This window comes from Pongo pygmaeus, chromosome 4 (genome assembly GCF_028885625.2).
Source record: "Pongo pygmaeus isolate AG05252 chromosome 4, NHGRI_mPonPyg2-v2.0_pri, whole genome shotgun sequence".
Lineage (NCBI taxonomy): Eukaryota > Metazoa > Chordata > Mammalia > Primates > Hominidae > Pongo > Pongo pygmaeus.
This window is the reverse complement of record NC_072377.2, coordinates 46,606,453-46,626,876: the sequence shown is the minus strand read 5'-3', so window position 1 is coordinate 46,626,876 and position 20,424 is coordinate 46,606,453. Positions and strand designations below refer to the sequence as shown.

Here is a 20,424-nt window from a genome sequence, read left to right as displayed (position 1 = left end):
ATAGCAGCATGATTTATAACCCTTTGGGTGTATACCCAGTAATGGGATGGTTGGGTCAAATGGTATTTCTAGCTGTAGACCCCTGAGGAATCGCCACACTGACTTCCACAATGGTTGAACTAGTTTGCAGTCCCACCAGCAGTGTAAACATCTCCACCTCCTCTCCAACACCTGTTGTTTCCTGACTTTTTAAAGATCGCCATTCTAACTGGTGTGAGATGGTATCTCATTGTGGTTTTGATTAGCATTTTTCTGATGGCCAGTGTTGATGAGCATTTTTTCATGTGTTTTTTGGATGCATAAATGTCTTCTTTAGAGAAATGTCTGTTCATATCCTTTGCCCACTTTTTGACGGTATTGTTTCTTTTTTCTTGTAAATTTGCTTGAGTTCAATGTAGATTCTGCATATTAGCCTTTTGTCAGATAAGTAGGTTGCGAAAATTTTCTCCCATTTTGTAGGTTGCCTGTTCACTCTGATGGTAGTTTCTTTTGCTGTGCAGAAGCTCTTTAGTTGTTTAATTAGATCCCATTTGTCAATTTTGGCTTTTGTTCTCATTGCCTTTGGTGTTTCAGACATGATGTCCTTGCAGGAGAACGAAATAAAAGGTATTCAATTAGGAAAAGAGGAAGTCAGATTGTCCCTCTTTGCAGACGACGTGATTGTATATCTAGAAAAACCCATTTTCTCAGCCCAAAATCTTCTTAAGCTGATAAGCAACTTCAGCAAAATCTTAGGATACAAAATCAATGTACAAAAGTCACAAGCATTCTTATACACCAATAACAAACAAACAGAGAGCCAAATCATGAGTGAACTCCCATTCACAATTGCTTCAAAATAATAAAATACCTAGGAATCCAACTTACAAGGGATGTGAAGGACCTCTTCAAGGAGAACTACAAACCACTGCTTAATGAAATAAAAGGGGATACAAGCAAATGGAAGAACATTCCATGCTAATGGATAGGAAGAATCAATATCGTGAAAATGGCCATACTGCCCAAGGTAATTTATAGATTCAATGCCATCCCCATCAAGCTACCAATGGCTTTCTTCACAGAATTGGGAAAAACTACTTTAAAGTTCATATGGCACCAAAAATCTGCCTGCATTGACAAGTCAAACCTAAGCTAAAAGAACAAAGCTGGAGACTTCATGCTACCTGACTTCAAACTATACTTCAAGGCTACAGTAACCAAAACAGCATCGTACTGGTACCAAAACAGAGATATAGATCAGTGGAACAGAACAGAGCCCTCAGAAATAATGCTGCATATCTACAACCATCTGATCTTTGACAAACCCGACAAAAACAAGCAATGGGGAGAGGATTCCCTGTTTAATAAATGGTGGTGGGAAAACTGGCTAGCCATATGTAGAAAGCTGAAACTGGATCCCTTCCTTACACCTTATACAAAAATTAATCCAAGATGGATTAAAGACTTACACATTGACCTAAAACCATAAAAACCCTAGAAGAAAACCAAAACAGTTTCTTAGAAAACTTCTGTCCAGTTTTTCTCTGAAGATATTTCCTTTTCCACCATAGACCTCAATGCACTTCCAAATATCCCTTTGCAGATAATGCAAAAACAATGTTTCTGAACTGTCCCATCAAAAAACGACTTAAATCTGTGAGATGAAGGCACACATCAGAAAGCAGTTTCTGAAAACCCTTCTTTCCTGTTTTATCTTAAGATATTACCTTTTTCAGCATGGGCTTTTTGCGCTTCATAATGTCACTTCACAGATTTTGCAAATACAGTGTTCCCAAACTGCTCCTTCAAAAGAAAGCTTTACCTTTGTGAGATGAATGCCCACATCTCAAAGCAGTTTCTAAAAATTTCTTTCTAGTTTTTATCAAAAGATATTTTCTTTATCACGATAGACTTCAATGAGCTCCCAAATATCCCATCACAGATTCTACAAAAACAGTGTTTCCAAACTGACCAATCAAAAAACAGGTTTATCTCTCTCACTTGAATGCACACATTACAAAGCAATTTCTAAAATTCTTCTGTCTAGCTCTTCTCTGAAGAGCATTCTTTTTCCACCAAAGGTCTCAATGCGCTCCCAAATATCCCTTCACAGATTATATAAAAACATTGTTTCCAAACTGTTTCATCAAAAGAAGGACTGAATGCTGTGAGATGAATGCCCATATCAGAAAGGAGTTTCTCATAATGTTTCTTCCCAGGTTTTGTCTCAAGATATTTCCTTGTTCACCATAGGCCTTTTTGCGCTACCTAACATGGCTTCATAGATTATACAAAAACAGGGTTTCCAAACTGCTGAGTCAAAAGAAATGTTTAACTCTGTGAGATGAATGCATATATCACAAAGCGTTTTCTCAAAGAGCTTCTTTCTAGTTTTTATCCAAAGATATTTCCTTTTTCACTATAGACATCAGTGCATTCCAAAATATGCCTTTGCAGATTACACAAAAAGAGTGTTTGTAAACTGCTCAATCCAAACAGACTTTTAACACTGTGAGAAGATTGCACACATCACAAAGCAGTTTCTAAGAAAGATTGTTTTTAGTATTTCTCTGAAGAAATTTCCTTTTTCACCAAAGACCTCATGGGCTCCCAAATATTCCTTCACATATTCTACAAAAAAAAAATGTTTCAAAACTGATCTATCAAGAGAAGGGTTAAACCCTGTGAGATGAATGCACACATCACATAGTAGACTCTCAAAAGGCTTCTTTCTAGTTTTTATCCGAAGATATTTCCTTTTTCACCATTGACTTCAATGCACTCCTAAATATTCATTTGTGGATTCTACAACAACAGTGTTTCCAAACTGCACCATCAAAAGACAATTTTAACTCTTTGAGTTGAATGCACACATCACAAATCAGTTTCTCAAAAAGCTTCTTTCTATTTTTATCTGAAGTTAATTCCATTTACACCAAAGAACTCTTGGGCTCTCAAATATCCCATCACATATTCTACAAAGAAGGTGTTTGCAATATGATCAATCAGAACAAAGATTTAACTCTGTGAGATGAATGCACACATCACAAAGCAGATTCTCAAAAGTCGTCCTTATAGTTTTTGTCAGAAGATATTTCCTTTTTCACCATAGGCTTCTAAGTGCTCCCAAATATCCATTTGAAGATTCCACAAAAGTAGTGTTTCCAAACTGATCAATCGATAGAATGGTTTAACTCTGTGTGATGAATGCAGACATCAAAAAGCAGTTCCTCAGAAAGATTCTATCTTGTTCTTCTCTGAAGATATTTCATTTTCCACCATAGGCCTCAATGAGCTCACAAATATCCCTTTGCAGACACTATAAAACTGTGTTTCCCAACTGCTCAATCAAAAGAAAGGTTTAACTCCTTGGGATGAATGCACACATCACAAATCAGTTTCTCAGAAAGCTTCTGTCTTGTTCTTCTCTGAAGATCATTCCTTTTCCACCATAGGCAACAATGCATTCCCAAATATCCCTTCACAGATTCTGGAAAAACAGTGTTTACAAACTGTTCCATGAAAAGCTAGACTTAACTCTGTGAGATGAATGCACATATCAGAGCCCAGTTTCTCATAAGGCTTCTTTCAGTTTTTATCTGAAGATATTTCCTTTTTCACCATAGGGTTTTTGGTGGTACATAAGATCGCTTCACAGATTTGCAAAAAAAAGGGTTTCCAAACTGCTCAGTCAAAAGAAAGTTTTAAGTCTGTGAGATGAATGCAAACATCACAAAGAAGTTTCTAAAAAAGCTTCTTTCTAGTTTTGATCTGAAGATATTTCCTTTATCACCATAGGCTTCAATGTGCTCCCAAAAATCTTGTCACAGATTCTAGAAAAACACTGTTTCCAAACAGTTAAATCAAAAAACAGATTTAACACATTGAGTTGAAAGTAGACATCACAAAGCAGCTTCTCAAAAACATTCTTTCTATTTTTTATCCAAAGATAATTCCTTTTTCACCTAGGCCTCAGTGGGTTCCAAAATATACCTTTGCAGATTCAACAAAAACAATGTTTCCAAACTGCTCAATCCAAAGAAATACTTAACTCTGTGAACTAAATGCACACCTCAAAAAGCAGTTTCTCAGAAAGCTAGCATCTATTTCTTCTCTGGAGATATTTCCTTTTCCACAATAGGCCTCAAAGTGCTCCCAAATATCCGTTCCAAGATTCTACAAAAACAGTTTTTCCAACTATTCATTGAAAAAGGGATGTAACTCTATGAGGTGAATGCAAACTTCAGAAAGCAGTTTCTAATAACCCTTCTTCCTAGTTTTTATATGAAGTTATTTCCTGGCTCATAGGCTTTTCCGCTATCTGACATCGCTTCACCAAGTATACAAAAACAGTGTTTCCAAAGTGCTTAGTCAAAAGAAAAGCTTGAGTCAGTGAGAAGAATGCATACATCAGAAAGCAGTTAATCAAAAAGCTACTTTCTAGTTTTTATCTGAAGATATTTCCTTTTTCACCATAGGCATCAATGTGTTCCCAAATATTCCTTTGCAGATTCTACAAAAACAGTATTTCTAACCTGATCCATCAAAGCAAGGTTCAACTCTGTATGATGAATGGACATGTCACAAAGCAGTTTTCCAAAAATACTTCTGTGTACTTCTTCTCTGAAGATATATCGTTTTCCACAATAGAACTCAATGTACTCCAAATATCCCTTTGCAGATTCTACAGTGTTCCCAAACTGTTCCATCAAAAGAAGTACTTAACTCTGTGAGATGAATGCACACATCAGAAAGCAGTTTCTCATAATGCTTCTTTCCAGTTTTTGTCTGAAGATATTTCCTTTTTCACCATAGGCTTTTTTGCTCTCTCATATAACCCTTCACAGATTATACAAGAACAGTGTTTCCAAACTGCTCAGCCAAAAGAAAAGTTTAATTCTGTCTGATGAATGGACACATCAAGAGCAGTTTATGAAAAAATTGTTTTCTAGTTTTTATGCTAATATATTTCCTTTTTCACCATAGGCTTAACTCCACTTTCAAATATCCCATTGCAGAATCTACAAAAACAGTGTTTCCAAACTGCTCAGTCAAAAGAAATATTTAAATCTGTTAGACTAATATGGACTTCACAAAGTGGTTTCTCAGAAAGATTCTTTGTAGTTTTTATCCGAAGTTATTTCCTTTTACACCATGGACCTCAGTGCTCTCCCAAATATACCTTCGTAGATTCTACTATAAGAGTGTTCCCAAACTGCTCAACAAAAATAAAGTTTTAATTCTGTCAGATGAATGCACTCATTAGAAAGCAGTTTCTTGGAAAGCTTCTTTCTAGTGTTTATCTGAAATTATTTCCTTGTTCAACATAGGCCTTTTGGCACTATGTAGCATCACTTCACAGATTATGCAAAAACAGTGTTTCCAAACTTCTCAGTCAAAGGAAAACTTTAATGCTGTGAAATAAATTCATACTTGACAAAGCAGTTTCTCAAAGAGTTTCTTTCTAGAATTTGTCTGAAGATATTTCCTTTTTCACCATAGGAACAACTGGGCTCCCAAATATCCATTTTCAGATAATAAAAAATAGTGTTTCCAAACTCCTCAATCAAAAGAAACATTTAACTCTTTGAGAGGAAGGCACACATCACAAAGCAGTTTCTCAGAAAGGTACTTTCTAGTTTTTATCTGAAGTTATTTCCTTTTTCATCATAGGCCTCATGCGCTCCCAAATATCCCTTTGCAGATTCTACAAAAACTGTGATTCCAAATTGCTCAGTAAAAAGAAGGATATAACTCTGTGAGTTGAATGCACAGAAGTTTCTCAAATAGCTTATTTCTAGTTTTTATCCAAAGATATTTCCTTTATCACCATAGGCTTCAATGTGCTCCCAAATATCCCATTGTAGATTCTGCAATAACAGTATTTCCAAAGTGCTATATCAAAAAACATAAAACACACAACACAAGGGAGTTTCTCTAAAAGCTTCTTTCTAGTTTTTATCTGAAGATATTTCATTTTTCACCATAGGCTTCAAAGCTTTCCCATATATCCTTTTGCAGATACTACAAAACCAGTGTTTCCAAACTGCTCAACCAAAGGAAAAGTTGATTTCTGTGAGGTGAATGCACACACCACAAACCAGTTTCTCAGAAACTTCTGTCTCTTTCTTCTCTGTAGATATTTCCTTTTCCACAGTAGGCCTATATTTGCTCTAAAATATCCCTTTGCAAATTCTATAAATCTCTGTTTGTGAACTGTTCCATCAAAAGGAGGCTTTAACTCCATGAGATCAAAGCACACATCAGGAAGAAGCTTCTCATAATGCTTTTTTCCAGTTTTTATCTGAAGTTATTTCCTTGTTCACCACAGGCTTTCTTGTGCTACCTAACTTAGCTTCTCAGATTATACAAAAACAGTGTTTACAAACTACTCATTCAAAAGAAAACTTTAACTTTGTGAGTTGAAAGGACACATCACAAAGCAGTTTCTCAAAAACTTCTGTCTAGTTTTTATCTGAAGATATTTCCTTTTTAACCATAGGCATCAGTGTTATCCCAAATACTGCTTTTCAGATTCGACAAAAACAGTGTTTCCAAGATGCTCTATCAAAAGAAAAGTTTAACTCTGTGAGAAGAATGCAACATTACAAAGCAGTTTCTCAGAAAGCTTCTTTCTAGTTTTTATCTGTAGTTATTTCCTTTTTCACCATAGGCCTAAATGCACTCCCAAATATCCCTTTGCAGATTCTACAAAAACAGCATTTCCAAACTGATCAATCAAAAGAAAGTTTTAATTCTTTGAGATAAATGCAACATCAGAAAGCATTTTATCAAAATCTTCTTTCTTGTTTTTATCTGAATATCTTTCATTTTTCACAGTAGGATTCAACACATTCCCAAATATCCCTGGGCAGATTCTACAAAAACAGTGTTTCCAAACTGTTCAATCAAAAGAAACTTTTAACTCTGTGAGAAGAATGGACACTTCACAAAGCAGTTCCTCAGAAAGCTTTTTTCTAGTTTTTACCTGAAGTTATTTCTTTTTCACCATAGGCTTTGTGTGTTCCCAAATATCCATTCACAGATTCTATAGAAACAATGTTTCCAAACTGACCACTCAAAATAAAGTTTTAACTTTGTGAGATGAATATACACATCACAAAGCAGTTTCTCAAAAACCTTCTTTCTAGTTTTTATCCAAAGACATTTCCTTTATCATCATATGCTTCTATATGTTCCCAAATATCCCACTGCAGATTCTTCAAAAACAGTGTTCCCAAACTGCTCAATCAAAACAATGGCTTAATGCTGTGAGATGAATGCACCCATCACAAAGCAGTTTCTCAAAAATCTTCTTTCTAGCTTTTATCCGAAGTTATTTAATTTATCACCATAGGCCTCAGTGGGCTCCAAAATATACCTTTGCAGATTGAACAGAAACAGTGTTTCCAAACTGCTGAATCAAAAGAAAAGTTTAAATCTGTGAGATGAACGCACACATCACAAAGCAGTTTCTCAGAACACTTCTGTCTAGTTCTTCTCTGAATATATTACCTTTTCCACCATAGGCCTCAATGTGCTCCTAATTATCCCTTTGAAGGCTTTACAAAAACAGTGTTTCCAAACTGCTCCACCAGAAGAATGACTTAACTCTGTGAGATGAATGCACACATCAAAAAGAAGTTACTCATAACACATCTTTCCAGTTTTTATGTGAAGATATTTCCTTGTTCACCATAGGCTTTTTTGGGCTAACTAATATTGTTTCGCAGATTTTGCAATAACAGTGTTTCCATACTGATCCATCAAAAGAAAGGTTTAAATCTGTGTGATGAATGTACACATCACAAAGCCATTTCTCAAAAACTTCTTTCTAGTTTTTATGTAAAGTTATTTCCTTTTTCACTATAGGACTCAGACTTCTCCCAAATATAACTTTGCAGATTCTACAGAAACAGTGTTTCCAAACTGCTCAATCAAAAGTAACGTTTTACTCTGTGAGTTGAATGCACACATCACAGAGAAGTATCTCATATAGTTTATGTATAGTTCTTCTCCAAAGATATTTCCTTTTCCACCAAAGGCCTCAATGCGCTCCAAAATGTCCCTATGCAGATTCCATAAAAACAGTGTTTCCACACTGCTCCATCAAGAGAAGGATTTAACTCAAGGAGATTAAAGTACACATCAGAAAGCTGTTTCTCATAATGCCAAATTCCAGTTATTATCTGAATATATTTCTTTATTCAACATAGCCCTTTTTGAGCTACCTAACATTGCTTCATATATTATATAGAAACAGTGTTTCCAAACTGCTCTATCAAAAGTAAATTTTAATTCTTGGAAATGAATGTGTACTTCACAAAGCAGTTTCTTAAAATGTTTCTTAACCTTTCCTTTTTCAACATAGTCATCAGTGCACTCCCAGATATCCCTTTGCAGATTCTACAAAAACAGTGTTTACAAACTGCTCTATAAATAGAAACATTTGGCTCTGTGAGAAGAATGCACATGTCCAAAGTGGATTCTCAGAAAGATTCTTTCTAGTTTTTATGTGAAGTTATTTCCTTTCTCACCATAGGTCTCATGCACTACCAAATATCCCTTCTCAGATTCTACAAAAACAGTGTTTCCAAACTCCTCAATCAAAAGAAAGGTTAAACTCTCTGTGATGAATGGACACATCACAAAGCAGTTTCTCAGAAAGTTTCTGTTAATTTCCACTCTGAAGATATTATCTTTTCCACCATAGGCCTCAATGTGCTTCTAAGTATCCTTTCGAAGATTCTACAAAAACAGTGTTTCCAAACTGTTCCATCAAAAGAATGACTTAACTCTGTGAGATGAATGCACACATCAAAAAGCAGTTTCTCATAACACTTCTTTCCAGTTTTTACATGAAGATATTTTCTTGTTCACCATAGGCTTTTTTTGCACTAACAAATATCACTTTGCAGGTTTTGCAATAACAGTGTTTCCAAACTGATCCAGCAAAAGAAAGGTTTAACTCTGTGACATGAATGCACACATCACAAAGCAGTTTCTCAAAATGTTTCTTTGTAGTTTTTATGCCAAGTTATTTCCTTTTTCACCACAGGCATCTTGGTACTCCCAAATATAACTTTGCAGATTCTACAAAAACAGTGTTTCCAAACTGCTTAATCAGAAGAAAGTTTTTATTCTGTGAGATGAATGCACACATCATAAAGCAGTTTCTCATATAGTTTCTCCTTAGGTCTTCTGCGAAGATATTTCCTTTTCCATCAGAGGCCTCAATGCACTCCAAAATATCTCTATCCAGATTCTATATGAACAGTGTTTCCACACTCTTACATCAAGAGAAGGATTTAACTCAAGGAGATTAAAGCACACATCAGAAAGCTGTTTCTCATAATGCTAAATTCCAGTTTTTATCTGAAGATATTTCCTTGTTCACCATAGCCATTTTTGCGCTACCTAACATTGCTTCACAGATTATATATAAACAGTGTTTCCAAAATGCTCCATCAAAAGAAAATGTTAACTCTGGTAGATGAATGCATACTTCACAAAGAAGTTTCTCAAAAAGTTTCTTAACGTTTCTTCTTTGAAGACATTTCTTTTTTCAACATAGGCATCAGTGCGCTCCCCAATATCTCTTTGCAGATTCTATAAAAACAGTGTTTCCAAACTGCCCTATAAATAGAAACGTTTGACTCTGTGAGAAGAATGCACATATCCAAAGCTGTTTCTCAGAAAGCATCTTTCTAGTTTTTATCTGAAGTTATTTCCATTTTCACCATAGGTCTCAGGCACTATCAAATATCCCTTCCCAGATTCTACAAAGGCAGGTTTCCAAACTCCTCAATCAAAAGAAAAGTTAAACTCTCTGTGATGAATGGACGCATCACAAAGCAGTTTCTCAGAAAACTTCTGCCAATTTCTTCTCTGAAGATGTTACCTTTTCCACCATGAGCCTCAATGAACTTGCAAATAGCCCTTCACAGATTGTATAAAAACAATCTTTACTAACTGTTCCATCAAAAGAAGGGCTTAACTCTGTGAGATGAATGTACCCATCAGAAAGAAGTTTCAAATAACCCTTCTTTCCAGTTTTTATCTGAATATATTTCCTTGTTCACCACAGGCTTTTTTGTGCTACCAAATATCACTTCACAGATTTTGCCAAAAGACTATATCCCAACTGCTCAGTCAAAGAAAGGTTTAACTCTGTGAGATGAATGCCCACATCACAAAGCAGTTTCCAAAAGCTTCTTTCTGGTTTTTATCCAAAGATAATTCCTTTTTGCCATAGGCTTCAATGCGCTTCCAAATATCACATCACAGATTCTACACATACAGTGTTTCCAAACCACTCAACCAAAAAACAGGATTAACTCTATGAGTTGAATGCACACATCACAAATTAGTTTCTCAAAAATATTCTTTCCAGTTTTTATCCGAAGATATTTCCTTTTTCAACATAGGCCTTGGTGCACTCCCAAATATACCTTTGCAGATCTACAAAAACAGTGTTTAAAAACTGCTCAATCCAATGAAAGTTTTAATGCTGTGAGATGAATGCACAGTTCACAAAGCAGTTACTGAGACAATTCTGTCTAGTTCTAATCTGAAGATATTTCCTTTTCTACCATAGTTCTCAATGCTCTCCCAAATATCCCTTTGCAGATTCTATAAAAACTGTGTTTCTGAACACTTTCAACAAATGAAGTATTTAACTCAGTGAGATGAACACACACATCAGAAAGCAGTTTCTCATAAGACTTCTTTCCAGTTTTTATCTGATGAAACATCCTTTACCACCATAGGATTTTTTGCACTACAGAACATCACTCAACAAATTATAGAAAAACAGTGTTTCCAAACTTCCCAGTCAAAAGAAAAGTTTAACTCTGTGAGATGAATGCATACATCACAAACAAGTTTCTCAAAAAGTTTCTTCCGAGTTTTTATCTGAAGATATTTTCTTTATCATCATAGGCTTCAATGTGCTCTGAAATATCCCTTCGCAGATTCTACAAAGAGTGTTTCCAAACTACTCAATCAAAAGAAACCTTTAACTCTCTGAGAAGAATGCACACATCACAAAGCCATTTCTCAGAATGCTTCTGTCCAGTTTTAATCTGAAGTTACTTCCTTTTTCACTATAGGCCTCGTGTGCACCAAAATATCTATTTGCGGATTCTATAAAACAAGTGTTTCCAAACTGGTCAATCAAAAGAAAGGTTTAACTCTGTGAGATGAATGCACACATCACAAAGCAGTTTCTCAAAAAATATCTTTCTGGTTTATATCTGAAGATGTTTCCTTTGTCACCATAGGCTTAAATGCACTCCCAAATATCCCTTTGCAGATTCTACAAAAACAGTGTTTCCAAACTGCTCAATCAGAAACAGGTTTAACTCTGTGAGTTGAACACCCACATCACAAAGCAGTTTCTCAAAAAGTATCTTTCTAGTTTTTACCTGAATATATTTCCTTTTTCACCACAGGTCTCAGTGTGCTCTGAAGTATACCTTTGATGATACTACAAAAATAGTGTTTCCAAACTGCTTAATGAAAAGAAAGGTTTAACTCTGTGAGATGAATGTACACATCATGAAGCAGTTTCTCAGATAGATTCTGTCTAGTTTTTCTCTGAAGATATTTCCTTTTACACCATAGGCCCCAAAGCACTCCCAAATATACCTTCACAGATTCTATAAAAATCGTGTCTCAGAACCGTTCCACCAAAAGGGGGATTTACATTTGTGAGATGAATGCACACATCAGAAAGCAGTTTGTCATAATGACTCTTTCCATTTTTTTCTGAGGATATTTCCTTGTTCACCATAGGCCTTTTGCACTACTTAATAGCACCTCACAGATTATATAAAACCGGTGTTTCTAAACTGCTCAATCAAAAATAATTTTAATTATCTGAGAAGAATGCACACATAACAAAGTGGTTTCTCAGAAACCTTCTTTCTAGTTTTTATCTGTAGTTATTTCCTTTTTCACAACAGATCTCATGTGCTCCCAAATATCCCTTCACAGATTCGACATAAAACAGTGTTTGCAAACTGATCAATCAAAAGTAAGGTTTAACTCTGTGAGGTGAATGCACACATGACAAAGCAATTGCTCAAAAATCTTTCCAGTTTTTATCAGAAGATATTTCCTTTTCCTCTGTAGACTTCAATGCATTCCCAAATATCCCTTCACATATGCCACAAAAACAGTGTTTCCAAACTGCTCAATCAAAGGAAAGAAAGATTTAGCTCTGTGAGATGAATGCACTTATCACAAAACAGTTTCTCAGGAAGCTTCTGTCTAGTTCTTCTCTGAAGTTATTTCCTTTTCTACCACGGGCCTCAAAGCACTCCCAAATATCTCTTAGCAGAATCAACAAAAACCATGTTTCCAAACTGTTCCACCAAAAGAAGGACTTAACTGTGGGACATGAACAGACACATCAGAAAGCAGTTTCTCATACCACTTCTTTCCAGTTTTCCTCTGAAGATATTTCCTTTTTCACCATCGGCTTTTTTGTGCTACAAAATATCGCTTCACAGATTTTGAAAAACAGTGTTTCTAAACTGCTGAGTCAAAAGAAAGGTTTAACTCTGTGTGCTGAATGCACACATCACACAGAAGTTTCTCAAAAGATTGTGGGGTAGGGGGAGGGTGGAGGGAGAGAATTGTGAGCTATACCTAATGCTAGATGACGAGTTAGTGGGTGCAGTGCACCAGCATGGCACATGTATACATACGTAACTAACCTGCACATTGTGCACATGTACCCTAAAACCTAAAGTATAATAATAATAAATAAATAAATGAAAAAAGTTTCTCTCTAGTTTTTAACTGAAGTTATTTCCTTTTTCACAAGAGGCCTCATGTGCATCCAAATATCTCTTCACAGATTGTACAAAAACGGTGTTTCCAAACTGATCAAAAAAGAAAAGTTTAACTCTGTGAGCTGAATGCACACTTCAAAAAGCAGTTTCTCAAACAGCTTCTTTCTTATTTTTATCTGAAGTTTTTTCTTTTTTATGATAGACCTCGTGTGCTCCCAAATATCCCTTCACAGATTCTACAAAAACCGTGTTTCCAAACTGATCAAACAAAAGCAAGATTTAACTTTTTGAGATGAATGTACACATTACAAAGCAGATTCTCAAATGTCTTCTTTCTAGTTTTTATACGAAAGTATTTCTTTTTCCACCATAGGCTTCAATGCACTCTCATATTTCCCTTCACAGATTCTATAAAAACAGTGTTTCCAAACTGGTCAATCAAAAGAAAGGTTTTACTCTGTGATGAATCCACACATCACAAAGCAGTTTCTCAGAAAGTTTGTCTAGTTCTTCTCTGAAGTTATTTCTTTTTTCACCATAGGTCTGAAAGTGCTCAGAAATGTCCTTTCACAGATTCTACAAAAATAGTGTTTTCACACAGCTCCATCAAAAGAAAGACTTAACTCTATGAGATGAACACAAACATCCGAAAGCAATTTCTCATAACGCTTCTTTCCCATTTTTATCTGAAGATATTTCCTTTTTCACCATTGGCATCAGTGTGCTCTAAAATATCCCTTGGCAGATTCTACAAAAACAGTTTCCAAACTTCTCAATCAAAATGATTATTTAACTCTGTGAGAAGAATGCACATATCACAAAGCTTTTTCTCAGAAAGCTTGTTTCTAGGTTTTATCTGAAGTTATATCCTTTTTCAGCATAAGCCTCATGCACTCCAAAATATCCCTTCACAGGTTCTACAAAAATAATGTTTGCAAACTGATGAATCAAAAGAAAGGTTTAACTCTGTGTAATGAATGCACACAACACAAAGCAATTTCTCAGAAAGCTTCTTTCCAGTTTTTATCTGAAGATATTTCCTTTTCTACCCTAGGCCCCAATGCACTCCCAAATATCCCTTCACAGAATCTACAAAAAGTTGTTTCCAAACTGTTCCATCAAAAGAAGACTTAACTCTGTGAGATGAATGCACACATCAGAAAGCAGTTTCTCATAACACTTCCTTCCAATTTTACTGTAAAGATATTTCCTCTTTAGCCATAGGCTTTATTGCTGTACATAATGTTGTTTCCCAGCTATTGCAAAAACAGTGTTTCCAAACTTCTCAGTCAAAAGAAAGGTTTACCTCTATGAGATGAAAGCTCACATCACATAGCAGTTTCTCAAAAGCTTCATTCTACTTTATAACCGAAGATATTTCTTTTTCACCACAGGTATCAATGTGCTCCCAATATCCCTTTGCAGATTCTACAAAAACAGTATTTCCAAACTGTTCTATCAAAAGAAATGTTTAATTCTGTGAGAAAAATGCACACATAACTAAACAGTTTCAGAGAAAGCTTGTTTCAAGTTTTTATCTGAAGTTATTTCCTTTTTCACCATAGGCCTAGTGCACTCCCAAATATCCTTATGAGGATTCTAAAAAAACAGTGTTTCCAAATTCGTCAATCAAAAGAAAGGTTTAACTCTATGAGATTAATGCACACATCACAAAGCAGTTTCTAAGAAATCTTCTGTCTAGTTATCTGAAGATGTTTCCTTTTCCTCCATAGGCCTCAAGTCCCTCCAAAATATCCATTTGCAGATCCTACAAAAACAGTGTTTCCAAACTTTTCCATCAAAAGAAGGACTTAACTCTATGAGATGAATGCACACATCAGAATGCAGTTTCTCATAACCCTTCTTTCCAGTTTTTATCTAAAGATATTTCCTTGCTCAACATAGTATCTTTGGACTACAAAACATCACTTCACAGATTACATAAAAACAGTGTTTCCAAACGGCTCAGTCCAAAGAAAAGCTTAACTCTGTGAGATGAGTACATCCTTCACAAAGCAGTTTCTCAAAAAGCATCTTTCTAGTTTTTATCTAATTATATTTCCTTTTTCACCATAGGCATCAATGTGCTCCCAAATATCCCTTTACAGATTCTACAAAAAGAGTGTTTCCAAACTGCTCAATCAAAGAAATGTTTAACTCGGTGAGAAGAATGCAAACCACAAAGCAGTTTCTCAGAAAGCTTCTTTCTAGTTTTTATCATAAGTTATTGCCTTTTTCACCATAGACCTCATACACTCCAAAATATCCCTTCTCAGATTCTACAGAAACTGTGTTTACAAACAGATCAATGAAACGGAAGGTTTAATTCTGTTAGATGAATGCACACATCACAAAGCAGTTTCTCAAAAAGCTTCTTACTGATTTTTATCTGAAGATGTTTCCTTTTTCACCATAGGCTTCAATGAACTCCCAAATATCCCATCGCAGATTCTACACAAACAGTGTTTCCAACTGCTTTATCAAAAGAAACGTTTAACATTGTGAGGAGAATGAACATATTACAAAGCAACTTCTTAAAAATCTTCTTTCTAGTTTTTATTCAGATATATTTCGTTTTTCACCATAGGCTTCAATGTGCTCTGAAATATCCTTTTGCATATTCTACAAAAGCAGTGTTTCCAACAGCACAATCAAAGGAAAAGTTTAACTCTGAGATGAATCTATACATCACAAAGCAGTTTCTCAGATAGCTTCTGTCTACTTCTTCTCTGAAGATATTTCCTTTTCAATCATAGGCCTCGAGGTGCTACCAAATATCCCTTCACAGATTCCATAAAAACAGTGTTTCTGAACTGTTCCTTCAAAAGAGGCATTTAACTGTATCAGAAGAATGCACACCTCAGAATGTAGTTTCTCATAATGATTCTTTCCAGTTTTTATCTAAACATATTTCCTTTTTCACCATAATCCTTTTTGTGCTACTTAACATCACTTTGCAGATTATACAAAAATAGTGTTTTGAAACTGCTCAGTTAAAAGTAATGTTTTACTCTGTAAGACGAATGGACATATCACAAAGAAGTTTCTCAAAATGCTTTTTTCTAGTTTTATCTGAATATATTCTTTTTCACCATAGGAATCAGTGTGATACAAAATATCCCTTTGCAGATTCTATGAAAACTGTGTTTCCAAACTGCTCAATCAATAGAAACGTTTAAAACTGTGAGAAGAATGCCCTCATCACAAAGCAGTTTCTCAGAAATCTTCTTTCTACTTTTTATCTGAAGTTATTTCCATTTTCAACATCAGCTGCATGCATTCCCAAAAATCCATTTACAGATTCTACAAAAACAGTGCTTCCAAATTGATCAATCAAAAGAAAGGTTTAACTCTGTGAGATGAATCCACGCATCACAAAGCAGTTTGTCAATATGTTTCTTTCTCGTTTTTATCCGAAGATATTTCCTTTTTCACAGTAGGCTTCAATGCACTCCCAAATATCCCTTCTTACATTGTACAAAAAGAGTGTTTCAAAACTTCTCAATCAAAAGAAAGGTTTTACTCTTTGAGATGAATACACACATCACAAAGCGGTTTCTCGGAAAGCTTCTGTCTAGCTCTTCTCTGAAGATATTTCCTTTTCCATCATAAGCCTCAGTTTGCTCCAAAATTTCACTTTGCAGACTCTACAAAAACATGTTTCCAAACTGTTCCATCAAAAGAAGGACTTAACTCCGTGAGATGAATGCACACATTAGAAAACATTTCTCATAACGCTTCTTTCAAGTTTTCATCTGAAGATATTTCCTTTTTCACTGTAGGCTTTTTTGCGATACCTAGTATTGCTTCACAGATTTTGCAAAAACTGTGTTTCCACACTGCACATGCAAAAGAAAGTTTTAACTCTGTGAGCTGAATGCACACATCACAAAGCAGTTTCTCATAATGCTTCTTTCTGGTTTTTCTGTGAAGATATTTTCTTTCTCACCATAGGCTTCAATGTGCTCCCAAATATCCCATTGCAGATTCCACAAAAAACAGTGTTTCCAATCTGCTCAAGCAAAAACAGGTTTAACTCTGTAAGTTGAATGCACACATCACAAAGCACTTTTGGAAAAACTTCTTTCTAGTTTTTATCTGAAGATAATTCCTTTTTCATGATAGGCCCCAGTGCTCTCCCAAATATACCTTTGCAAATACTACAAAACAGTATTTCCAAACTACTCAATAAAACAAAAGGTTTATCTCCATGAGATGAACGCACACATCAGAAAGCAGTTTCTCAGATAGCTTCTGTCTAGTTCTTCTCTGAAGATATTTCCTTTTCCATCATAGTCTTCAAAGCACTGCCAAATATCCCTCCTCAGATTCTATAAAAACAGTGTTTCTGAAATGTTCCATCAAAAGAAGGATTTAACTCTGTGAGATTAATGCATACATCAGAAAGCAGTTTTTCATAATATATCTGATGGTATTTCCTTTTTCTCCATAGGCCTTTTTGCACTACCTACATCACTTCGCAGATTACACCAAAACAGTGTTTGCAAAATGCTCATTTAAAAGAAAAGTTTAACTCTGTGAAATGAACGCATACATCACAAAGCAGTTTCTCAAAATCCTTTTTTCAAGTTTTTATCTGAAGACATTTCCTTTTTCACCATAGGCATCAATGCACTCCCAAATATCCCTTTGCAGATACTCCATAAACAGTATTTCTAAACTGCTCACTCAAAAGAAACGTTTAAGTCTGTGAGAAGAATGCACTAATCACAAAGCTATTTCTCAGAAAGCTTCTTTATAATTTTTATCTGAAGTTATTTCCTTTTTCACCATAGGTCTTGTGTGCTCCAAAATATCCCTTCACAGGTTCTACAAAACAGTTATTCCAAACTGATCATGCATAAGAAATGCTTAGTTCTGTGAGATGAATGCACATGTCACATGGCAGTTTCTCAAAAAGCTTCTTTCTAGTTTTTATCCAAAGATATTTCCTTTTTCACCATAGGCTTCAATGTGCTCTGAATACCCCTTTGCATATTCTATTAAAACAGTGTTTCAAAACTCCTCAACCAAAGAGAGGTTTAACTCTGTGAGATGAATGCACACATCACAAAGCAGTTTCTCAGAAATCTTCTGTCTATTTCTCTGAAGATATTTCTTTTTCCACTATAGACCTCAAAGCGCTCCCAAATATCCCTTTGCAGATCCTACAAAGGCAGTGTTTCCAAACTGTCCTATCAAAAGTATGATTTACCTGTGAGAAAAGAATGCACAAATCAAAAGCACTTTCTCATAACACTTCTTTCCAGTTTATATCTGAAGATATTTCCTTGTTCGACTTAGGCCTTTTTTGCTACCTAACATCGCTTCGCAGAGTATACAAAAACAGTGTTTCCAAAGTGCTCAGTCAAAAGAAAAGTTTAACTCTGTGAGATGAATGCACGTATCACAAAGTGGTTTCTCAAAATACTTCTTTCCAGTTTTATCCGAAGACATCCTTTTTCACCGTAAGAATCAGTGTGCTCCCAAATATCCCTTCACAGATCCTGCAAAAAAGAGTGTTTCCAAACTTCTCAATCAAAAGAAAGGTTTAACTCTGTGAGATGAATCCACACATCACAAGGCAGCTTGTCATAAAGTTTCTTTCTTGTTTTTATCTGAAGTAATTTCCTTTTTCACTGTAGGCTTCAATGCATTCCCAAATACCCTTCACAGATTCCAGTAAAACAGTGTTTCCAAAATTCTCAATAAAACGAAAGGTTTTACACTGTGAGATGAATACACACATCACAAAGCAGTTTCTCAGAAAGCTTCTGTCTAGTTCTTCTCTGAAGATATTTCTTTTTTCATCTTAGGCCTCACTGTGCTCTCAAATATGCCTTCACATATTCTAAAAAAACAATGTTTCCAAACTGTTCCATCAGAAGAAGGACTTAATTCTGTGAGATAAATGCTCACATTAGAAAGCAGTTTCTCATAAAGCTTCTTTCCAATTTTTATCTGAAGATTTTTTTTTCAACATAGGCTTTTTTGTGCTACTGAATATCGCTTCACAGATTTTACGAAAGCTGTGTTTCCCAACTGGTCTCTCAAAAGAAAGGTTTAATTCTGTGAGATGAATGTACACATCACAAAGCAGTTTCTCAAAAACCTTCTTTCTAGTTTTTATCCAAAGATATTTCCTTTATTGCCATAGACTTCAATGTTCTCTCAACTATCCCATTGCAGATTCTACAAAAACAGTGTTTCCAAACTACTCAATCAAAAAACAGGTTTAACTCTGTGAGTTGAATGCACATATTACAAAGGAGTTTCTGAGAAAGCTTCTTTCTAGTTTTTATGCAAATATATTTCCTTTTCCACCTAGGCCTCAGTGCACTCACGAATATACTTTTGCAGATTCTCCAAAATAGTGTTTCCAAACTGCTGAATAAAAAGAAAGGTTTATCTCTGTGAGATGAATGCATATATCCCAAAGCATTTTCTCAAAAACCATCTTTCTAGTTTTTACCTGAAGGTATTTCCTTTTCCACCATAGGCATCTATGCACTCCCAAATATCCCTTTTCAGATTCTACATAAAAAGTGTTTCCAAACTGCTCAATCAAAAGAAACGTTTAAGTGTATTAGAAGAATACACTCTTCACAAAGCTGTTTCTCAGAAAGCTTCATTCTAGTTTTTATCTGAAGTTATTTCCTTTTTCACAATAGGGTTCTTGCACTCCAAATATCACTTTACAGATTCTACAAAAGCAGTGTTTCCAAAGTGATCAATGAAAAGCAGGTTCTCTAAAATCTTCTTTCTAGTTTTTATATGAAGATATTTCCTTTATTGCTATAGGCTTCAATGTGCTCCCAAATATCCCTTCACAGGTTGTACAAATCAGTGTTTCCAAACTGTTCAATCAAAATAAAGTTTTAACTCTTTGAGATGAATGCACACTTCACAAAGTAGTTTCTCAGAAAGCTTCTGTCTAGTTCCTCTCTGAAGATAATTCCTTTTCCAACATAGGTTTCAACTTTCCCCCAAAATATCCCATTTTAGTTTCTACTAAAAGAGTGTTTCCAAACTGCTCAATCTAAAATCATGTTTAATTCTGTGAGATGAAGGCAGACACACATAGTAGTTTCTCAAAAGTTTCCTTCCTGTTTTTATCTTTTTCACCATAGTCCTCAGTGCACTTTAAAATATGCCTTTGCAGATTCTACAAAGACGGTGTTTCCAAACTGCTCAATGAACAGAAAGGTTTAACTCTGTGAGATGAATGCAAACCTATCAAAGCAGTTCTCTGATGGCTTCCTTTTATTTCTTCTGAAGATATCCCCTTTTCCACCATAGGCTTCAATGCACTCCCAAATATCCTTCACAGATTCTAAACAAACAGTGTTTGCCAATTGTTCTGTGAAAAGAAAGATTTACCTTGTAAGATGAATGCACACATCATAAAGCAGTTTCCCATAATGGTTCTTTCCAATTTTTAATCTGAAATTATTTCCTTCTTCACCATGGGCCTTTTTACACTACCAAACATTGCTTCACATACTATACAAAAACAATGTTTCCAATCTTCACAGTGAAAAGAAAAGTTTAACTCTGTGAGATGAATGCCTACATCACAAAGCAGTTTCTCAAAAAACCTCTTTCTAGTTTTTATCTATATATATTTCCTTTTTCACCATAGGCA

The 20,424-nt window shown here is 35.2% G+C and overlaps 1 pseudogene; it reads right to left on the bottom strand.

The window, feature by feature from the left end:
- Positions 1–3,063: 3,063 nt before the first annotated feature.
- LOC129036173 (uncharacterized) overlaps positions 3,064–20,424 on the bottom strand; it is a 78,969-nt pseudogene continuing 61,608 nt past the window's right edge.